This window comes from Triticum urartu, chromosome 7, assembly GCF_003073215.2.
Source record: "Triticum urartu cultivar G1812 chromosome 7, Tu2.1, whole genome shotgun sequence".
Classification (NCBI taxonomy): Eukaryota; Viridiplantae; Streptophyta; class Magnoliopsida; order Poales; family Poaceae; genus Triticum; species Triticum urartu.
This window is the reverse complement of record NC_053028.1, coordinates 383,526,911-383,533,607: the sequence shown is the minus strand read 5'-3', so window position 1 is coordinate 383,533,607 and position 6,697 is coordinate 383,526,911.

The following is a 6,697-nucleotide window of genomic DNA, read 5'->3' as shown; positions in this document are numbered from 1 at the left end:
AATGATTCTAATGTTCATGAGATTATGATGCTGCCTAAATTGGATACATTTGTTTTGCTTACAAATGAAGGGCCTAGCTTGGAGAAGGATGAACATTGGAGCAAGAACACGCATGGAGTTGATGGCATGCGCAAGGGGATCAAGAACGGAGTTACAAGTGATGATTTCAGGACTTTGAAGCCGCCATAAGGAGTGCATGAAGCCTTGGACGAAATATACAAGATGCCACTTCATAATATTCGTCCATAGGCTATTCTAGGTGCTGCGTCACCTTATTAATGGGCCAGGCCCATGTAATTTCGAAATACTTAAGTATAGGCTATTTTTAGAGTCCGTATGTGTGGGGAAACAAGAGTTAGGGTTGGTTTCGGACCCCACCCTCAAGGGCCACGAAATTCCCCCCTCTTCCTCCATATATACAGCCCTTAGGGCGTCGTTTAGACTTTGGGTTTTGTTTAGATTAAAAGTTCGCCATAGCTGCAACTTCCCGTACTTCGTTTGTGTCCAACGACCAGACCAAGATGTCACAGAACCCCACCTTGATCAATAAAGCTTTCATCTTATATTCGCAATATCCCGATTGCAATCTCAGTTTCTTGCTTGTTCTTCGTTTGCTCGCAGGAAACAGACCCTCGTGGTCAGGTTGATCGTGCTCCGGTGATAGAGGCAAAGGTGTCCCGATGTTTCGATGAGATGGTGGCTATCGTTTTCTGTGGGAGTCGACCTTGACGATCCGACTACGAACGTGCGAGACGTCGCGCCTTAGCAATCGCTAAACCAACTTCCGAGGGTTATTGACCACGCCGGAGCACGATCAACCTGACCACGAGGGTCTGTTTCCTGCGAGCAAACGAAGAACAAGCAAGAAACTGAGATTGCAATCGGGATATTGCGGATATAAGATGAAAGCTTTATTGATCAAGGTGGGGTTCTGTGACGTCTTGGTCTGGTCGTTGGACACAAACGAAGTACGCGAAGTTGCAGCTATGGCGAACTTTTAATCTAAACAAAACCCAAAGTCTAAACGACGCCCTAAGGGCTGTATATATGGAGGAAGAGGGGGGAATTTCGTGGCCCTTGAGGGTGGGGTCCGAAACCAACCCTAACTCTTGTTTCCCCACACATACGGGCTCTAAAATAGCCTATACTTAAGTATTTCGAAATTACATGGGCCTGGCCCATTAATAAGGTGATGCAGCACCTAGAATAGCCTATGGACGAATATTATGAAGTGGCATCTTGTATATTTCGTCCAAGGCTTCATGCACTCCTTATGGCGGCTTCAAAGTCCTGAAATCATCACTTGTAACTCCGTTCTTGATCCCCTTGCGCATGCCATCAACTCCATGCGTGTTCTTGCTCCAATGTTCATCCTTCTCCAAGCTAGGCCCTTCATTTGTAAGCAAAACAAATGTATCCAATTTAGGCAGCATCATAATCTCATGAACATTAGAATCATTACCAAGAAAAGAAAGTACCTGGTAATTTAATTGGCGTGCGCGGGCTCTAGTAATTGGTCCAGTATATGTAACAGTAGGGGCTGTGGGTGTAACAATGGTATTGATGTCCTCATCATCCTCCCCTTCTTGAAATGAAGTCGTCCTTGACGGAAGCGCATCTTCCTCACCCAAATAAGGCTTCAAATCTGCAATGTTAAAAGTGGGACTAACCCCAAAATCTCCAGGTAGCTCAAGTTTATATGCATTATCATTTATTTTCTCTAACACCTTAAAAGGACCATCAGCATGTGGCATTAGCTTTGATTTGCGCAGATTAGGAAATCTATCTTTACGCAAATGTAACCAAACAAGATCTCCAGGCGCAAACACAACATGTTTTCTACCCTTATCTCCAGCAAGTTTATATTTAGCATTCATACGCTCAATGTTTTCCTTAGTTAACTCATGCATTTTTAAAATCAATTCAGAACGTTCTTTAGCATCAAAATTAACCTTCTCTGAAGATGGAAGAGGCAACAAATCAATAGGTGCACGAGGTAGGAAACCATACACAATTTCAAAAGGGCACATCTTAGTAGTAGAATGCAATGAGCGATTATAAGCAAATTCAATATGAGGCAAGCATTCTTCCCACATTTTCTTGTTATTCTTCAAAACAGCCCTAAGCATAGTAGACAATGTTCTATTGACTACTTCAGTTTGTCCATCAGTTTGGGGGTGACAAGTAGTACTAAAAAGCAGCTTAGTCCCCAACTTAGCCCATAAACATCTCCAAAAGTGGCTAAGAAATTTAGTATCACGATCTGAAACAATAGTATTTGGCACACCATGTAAGCGAATAATTTCACGAAAGAACAAATCAGCAACATTAACAGCATCATCGCTTTTATGACATGGTATAAAGTGTGCCATTTTCGAGAACCTATCCACGACAACAAATATGCTATCCCTCCCCTTCTTTGTTCGAGGTAAACCTAAAACAAAGTCCATAGATATATCCTCCCAAGGAACACTAGGTACTGGCAAAGGCATATATAAACCATGAGGATTGAGTCGTGACTTAGCTCTTTGACATGTAGTGCAGCGAGCAACAAAACGCTCAACATCCCGTCTCATCTTTGGCCAAAAGAAATGTGTAGCAAGTATATCGTCCGTCTTCTTGACGCCAAAGTGTCCCATTAATCCTCATCCATGCGCTTCCTGCAACAACAAAAGACGAACGGAGCTAGCTGGAATGCATAGCTTGTTAGCACGAAACACAAATCCATCGTTAAGAACGAACTTGTTCCAAGTTCTCCCTTCCTTACAATTCTGCAATACATCTTTAAATTCAGCATCATGAACATATTGATCTTTGATGGTCTCCAAACCAAATATTTTAAAGTCAAGTTGTGAAAGCATAGTATAACGACGAGACAAGGCATCAGCAATAACATTTTCTTTACCCTTCTTGTGTTTAATGACATAAGGGAAAGTCTCAATGAATTCAACCCATTTAGCATGTCTACGGTTCAGTTTTGCTTGACTTTTAATGTGTTTCAAAGATTCATGATCAGAATGTATAACAAATTCCTTGGGCCACAAATAATGTTGCCATGTTTCTAAGGTCCGAACAAGAGCATATAATTCTTTATCATAAGTAGAATAGTTCAGACTAGGCCCACTCAATTTTTCAGAAAAGTATGCAACAGGTTTTCCATCTTGTAATAACACACCTCCAAATCCAATTCCACTAGCATCACATTCAAGCTCAAAAGTCTTATTGAAATTAGGAAGTTGGAGTAAAGGAGCATGTGTCAACTTATCTTTCAAAACCGTGAAGGCTTCTTCCTGTGCGGTACCCCAAACAAAAGGCACATCCTTCTTTGTAAGCTCGTTGAGAGGTGCAGCAATGGTGCTGAAATCTCACAAAACGCCTATAGAAACCAGCGAGGCCAAGGAAACTCCTCACTTGTGTGACCGTTTTGGGCTGCGGCCAACTCTCAATAGCTTCAATCTTGGCTTTATCAACTTCAATTCCCTGTGGAGTAACAACATAGCCAAGAAAAGATACTCGGTCGGTGCAAAAGGTGCACTTTCCAAGGTTTTCAAACAAACGTGCATCACGTAGAGCAATAAAAACAGCACGTAAATGTTCCAAATGTTCCTCCAAAGATTTGCTATAAATCAATATGTCATCAAAGTAAACTACCACAAATCGTCCAATGAAAGCACGTAAAACTTCGTTCATTAACCTCATGAAAGTACTAGGTGCATTAGTTAACCCAAAAGGTATGACTAACCACTCATATAATCCAAACTTAGTTTTAAATGTTGTTTTCCATTCATCACCCAATTTCATACGAATTTGATGGTATCCACTACGCAAATCAACTTTGGAGAATATTGTAGAGCCACTCAATTCATCAAGCATATCATCTAGCCTAGGAATAGGATGACGATAACGAATAGTAATATTATTAATACCTCTACAATCAACGCACATACGCGACGTACCATCCTTTTTCGGCACTAAAATGATAGGAACAGCACAAGGACTAAGGGATTCGCGTATATAACCTTTGTCGAGCAGTTCTTGTACTTGAAGCATAATCTCCTTCGTCTCCTCTGGATTGGTACGGTATGGTGCACGGTTGGGTAGTGAAGCACCGGGAATTAAGTCAATTTGATGCTCAATCCCTCGAATAGGTGGTAATCCCGGTGGCACGTCTTGTGGAAAGACGTCAGCGAACTCCTGCAAAATGTTAGTGACAGCAGGGGGCAAAGAGGAAGGCACGTCCTCGGATGAAAATAATGCCTCTTTGCACACAAAAGCATAGCAAACAGATTTGCTGAAATCTAGCTCATCAATATCAGATTTGGTGGCAAGTAAACATGCAATTTTCAATTTAATTTCAGAAATAACAGTAGATGGTTTATTATTAGGCTTCATTTGGTGCTCAAATTCTTTTGCCACAATCTGATTTTCACTCTTATTTGTCTCCTGTTTTGCTTTATTAGCTCTATTAATATCATCTTTCAAAATGGAATCAGGAGTCATAGGAAGCAAAGTAATATTTTTATCGTTATGAACAAGAGTATACTGATTGTTTCTACCATGGTGTACAGAATTTTTATCAAATTGCCATGGTCTACCAAGTAATAAGGAACATGCTTGCATAGGTACCACATCACAATCAACATAATCAGCATATGTAGAGATACTAAAATGCACACGAACAGTACGTGTTACCTTAACCTTGCCGCTGTTGTTGAACCATTGGATGTAGTAAGGATCTGGATGTGGTCTTGTGGTGAGAGATAGCTTCTCCACCATCTCCATGCTAGCCAAGTTATTGCAGCTCCCTCCATCTATGATCACGCGAACAGAACGTTCCTTCACAACTCCCTTTGTATGGAACAAATTATGCCTCTGATTTTGCTCAGCTTGTGTAACCTGCACACTCAAAACACGTTGAGCAACTAAACATTCATACCTGTCAGCATCTTCAGGAGCCATTATTGCGTCTCATGATCAGAATCGTCTCCACCGTGTTCGTCACGTGTAATAAGAGCCAAAGTCTCCTCATCATAGTCAGTAGCGGACTCATACCCACCATCCTCAGTAACAATTATCACACGCTTAGATGGGCATTCTCTCGCATAATGACCTTCACCCTTGCAACGTCGACAAATAATATCATGTGTTTGCCCTGTTGATGCCATGGATGAAGAAGAGCTCTTTGCAGGCCCAGAAGGTGTGCTCTTGGCAGATAGTGGTGATTGTGCCTGCTTTATTGTATCACGGTTGGAGGTGGTAGCCGACGGAGGCGCCGGTGTAGCAGAACGTGTGGAAGTAGATGATGCACGTGGTGTCCATGATGAAGGTCGACCTGCAGAAAAGTTAGTCCGCGCCAATGCCTGTCGATCCTGCACTTCACGTTCAGCTTTACAAGGAAGATGGAACAAACGAGTGATATTAGTATACTCCTTATACTCTAGAATCTCCTGAATCTCTCTATTTAATCCACCTATAAAACGTGCAAGCATAGCTTCATTCTCCTCAACAATACCACATCTAATCATGCCAGTTTGTAATTCCTGATAATATTCTTCTACAGAATTTTTTCCCTGTCTTAAGCGCTGCAATTTTTGAAGTAATTCACGTTGATAATATGGTGGAACCCAACGAGTACGCATAGCAGTTTTCAAAGCAGCCCAAGTAGCCGGAATAGGATATAATCTACAATGCTCAGACCACCAAACACATGCAAAACTAGTGAAAGCACAAACAGCAGCAGGAACACGTCTCTCCTCGGGATATTGTAAACATGTAAATCGTTGTTCAGTTTCTAACTCCCAAGTAAGATATATATCAGGAACATATCTACCCTCAAATGGTGGAATATTCAATTTTAGTTTAGGGAGATGGTCATGATCTCGTACCTGAGGGTGAGCCCTACCATTGCCATTATTTGCATGTGGACGACCTGGTGGTTGCTGTGCTGTTGGTGGCACGTAGTTCTGATTTTGATCAACCTCATCCTCATAATCTCCCACATAAGCACCCTCCTCCACATCAGCAGTAGGAGCCACAGAAGTATCAGCAGCAGCACCAGCAGTTTGGCCCGACTGAAGAGGGACACAGCTCGCTCGGCAGAGGGCTGTTTCCCGACGTGGAGGTAGTCGGTGTTGTTGCTGTTGTTGCAGAGGTGAGGCAGGAGCAGCCGGTGGTGGTGGTGGAAAACGCGAAAGCAATTCAGCAAACTTGTTATCGAGCTTTGTTTCAAACTTCTTCTCCATGCCATCTATCTTCTCCATGGCCTCTTCAAATCTGTTTATCACATCTTGCACCTGTCCATTCATCATTTGCTCAAACGTATCATGAAGCTCCTTGTTCGTCAAGTTCTCCCAGTCAGTCTCGTCGGCTTGTGATCCTGGCGTGGTTAGCAGCAATAGAAACACACAAGAATATGATCCTATAGACTACTAACAAGTGGTGGTGGTGGCAGGTGTCACAAATCCGTCAAGCAAATCTCAAATTCTTACCAGTTCTTACCCAGTAGCAGGCGGTGATCGGCAACCGTTGTAGTCAAAAACTCTCAAAAGCTTGGATAGAGCGATTGCCAGGGAGAGTCAAACGCACGACGTAGATGTATGTGGAGCTGGGAAGGCTTATAGTATGGTAGCAAAAAGGGTCAGCAATAATCAATTCAGAGATGCAAAGTTGAATAAACGCTCAACGACGGTACTGTGCT